The sequence below is a fragment of the Vigna radiata genome, chromosome 1 (assembly GCF_000741045.1).
Source record: "Vigna radiata var. radiata cultivar VC1973A chromosome 1, Vradiata_ver6, whole genome shotgun sequence".
Lineage (NCBI taxonomy): Eukaryota > Viridiplantae > Streptophyta > Magnoliopsida > Fabales > Fabaceae > Vigna > Vigna radiata.
This window is the reverse complement of record NC_028351.1, coordinates 32,710,027-32,713,177: the sequence shown is the minus strand read 5'-3', so window position 1 is coordinate 32,713,177 and position 3,151 is coordinate 32,710,027.

The following is a 3,151-nucleotide window of genomic DNA, read 5'->3' as shown; positions in this document are numbered from 1 at the left end:
ATATATATATATATATATATATATATATATATATATATATATATATTTGTAACTATTGCTTTTGTTTTTATTTTAATTGTTTGATTTATTCTATATCATAATCTTACATATTGTTTATTTGTATAATTATTTTCAAAGCATCATCATTTTTAATCAATCAAATAGTTTTTAGATATCAAATTAATTTGATTATTTCTATTCTTTTTAGTACTTCTTTTATTATTATTTTTTTTCACATGAGAAGATTGACTCTCTCATATTTTAGTGTTATTTTATTTGTAAACCTTTTATTTACTGTGTTATTAAAATTAATACTTATATTTATTCTTTTTTATCATAAATTTTTGTTTCATTTGTAAAAATTATTGGTTCAAACAATTTCATTATATCTTAACAGTTGAACTAATTCAATATTTAGAATTTTTTTTGAAGGATATTTTATATATCATACCATTAATCATACATATTTTGTAACACTCCAATTTTTTCTTCCTAAAATCTATAATTAATATATAAATTACATAATTTAAATTAAAATTTCATAAATGAAAATAACCAAATAAAATAAAAGTAAGCTAACATACAAACAATGAAGCTTACAATTATAATAGAAAGTAAACAATATAAAAATCATATAATATCCTTAACCCAGTCTTCTAACTTGACTCATAGTCATATCGTAGTTCAAAATATGTTATCAAAATAATAATATAATCATCCGTAACCTCACATCCTAGTTAGGTTTGTTCTCTCTTTGGGACACTTGGCGTGGACCTCGTCGCGTCGAACATGGGTATTTTTTTCTCAAAAACATCTTTAGTTGCTCAATCATATTTTCTTAAATTTATTACAAAAGAATTTTATATTACAAGTGAAATTTGTTGGTAACTTGAACAAATGCTCCACGTACTTATTTAAAATACCATAAGATACGAACTTTGAACCCAACCATAGTTCTCCAAAAGCAGCTTCTAGATCTTGGCTTTGTCATTGAGTAATCTAGTTAATGGGATACAAACAAAAACAATAACAATTAATATTACATTCGTCTTAAATGATAATTACTATGAAATGTAGCAGTACATTGAGAGGTTAAGATTACATGTATTTTTACCAACAATTAATAGATGTTTCTCTTTATTATCCATATCCCTACATTTTTTTGAATTCGCCTTTCTTCGGAAAGAGAAAAAAATGCTGATTGTGTAATCTTCTCACCATAATTAATATTATATTCAAAACTGAAAGAACACTTTCAAACTTTTTCTTCTTACATGATAATAATTACTATGAAATATGTAGTATTATTACATTGAAAAGTTAAATCACATCTTTATTTTCAAATCATCAATAAATGTTTCTCATATTCTATTTTAATCCTTTCCATCATCCTGCAATTTACTTTGAACTCGCACTTCATCTAAAAGATAAAAAAGCTCATTCTGTGATCATCTCATATGATATATTCTTTAAAGAAAAATCTGTGTTGTGAGCCTCGTAAGTGCTCAAAATATTCTCTCTTTTCTTGTGCATCTTCAGCTACTATTCATACAGCTTCTATAAGTACTCTCTGTTGCCTTCCCTAAAGAAAAGGAAAAATACTCATGCTGACAACTTTGTCAGCAAAATTGTTGCCTTCCCTAAACATTTAAGTAAATCCAAAAGAGTATGTATATAATTCTGCTTGAACGTCATCTCCATCTGTCTCTTCTGTCTGAAGTCGTAATGCTGCAATTCAAATCAAGATTTGTGTTAAAAAAATAGAATGAATTTTAAGACAAAGATTTGACTATCCTCACTCCAGGGGTAATTGATCAATATATCTTAATTTTGACATGTTTTATGAAGATAATCTCAATTTACAAGTCTCTTTCTTTCTCCTTTTTTGAGAGAAAAAATTGTGAAATAGTACTGAATAGAAAAAGCTGTGATATAATTAATCAAATGGTTTTATACACAATACCTTTGGTATACTTCCTTGATTTGATTTTGAGATGATCTCATCACTCTTTCGAAACTTTATATCGGCGTCTTCCTCGTCGTCTTCTTCTTTGTGCATGATGCTGGACATTTCTCTAAACTCTAGATATTAGCGACAGTAAAAAATCATTTTTGTCAATGCTTAAAGTTCGACTGTTTCAATTAGAAAACTCAACGAGACTGCCCTTTATATAGATGAAGAAAAAGAGAGATGAGCCAGTTGAAAGAGCATTAATTTTAACTTTTTGAGTAACTTGTTAGGACTTTTAAGATAAGTTTGAAGTTTCATATTCGATAAAAATAAGAAAGATTCATATATTCATTATTTTATTGTTTTTGCTTAAAAGTAATGTTGTGGTTTATAAGATAAGTTTGAAGTTTCATAAATTCATTATATAATAAGAGCTAATTATATATTTTTTATTTAAAATATATAATTTATTTTTCGAAAGTGAAGGTCCATATATTAACCATGACCCACCCAACTTTTATGTACATTTTGAACTTGTGAACGTTTTCAATGGTAAGCTTTTTTTGTTTTTGTTTTGTGAGTTTGTCTGTGAGAAAGGCAAATTGACATGTCTATTAATGATATTATATCAATAATATGAAATAAACGTACACATTTACATTAATGACATTATTTATTAATTAAATGAATACATTAATTGCATTTCTTATTTTAAAACTTTTGAAACAAATATTACTGTAAAAATTAAAATGTTTGTATATATTTCTTAGACATTTTGAAAACAATTAGATTTCTCACAAATTAAGAGTTAATTATATTTTTTTTATTATTCAAAATAAATAATTTTTTTTTAAAAAAAATGAAGGTCCATGGGCTAACTATAATCCACCCAACTTGCATGTATATTTTGATTTTATGAACTTTTTTAGTAGTAAGTTTTTTTTGGTCTTATGAGTTTTTCTGGTCTCACTCCATGTGGACGAGAAACAAACTATGTGAGGAAGGCAAATTGATATTACATCAATAATATGAAATATAACATATACATTAACGTTAATGACATTATTTATTAATTAAATGTAAGGAAGCAAATAGACATGTCTATTAATGATATTAAATCAATAATATGAAATATAACGTATACATTTACATTAATGACATTATTTATTAATTAAATTAATACATTAATTGCTTTTCTTA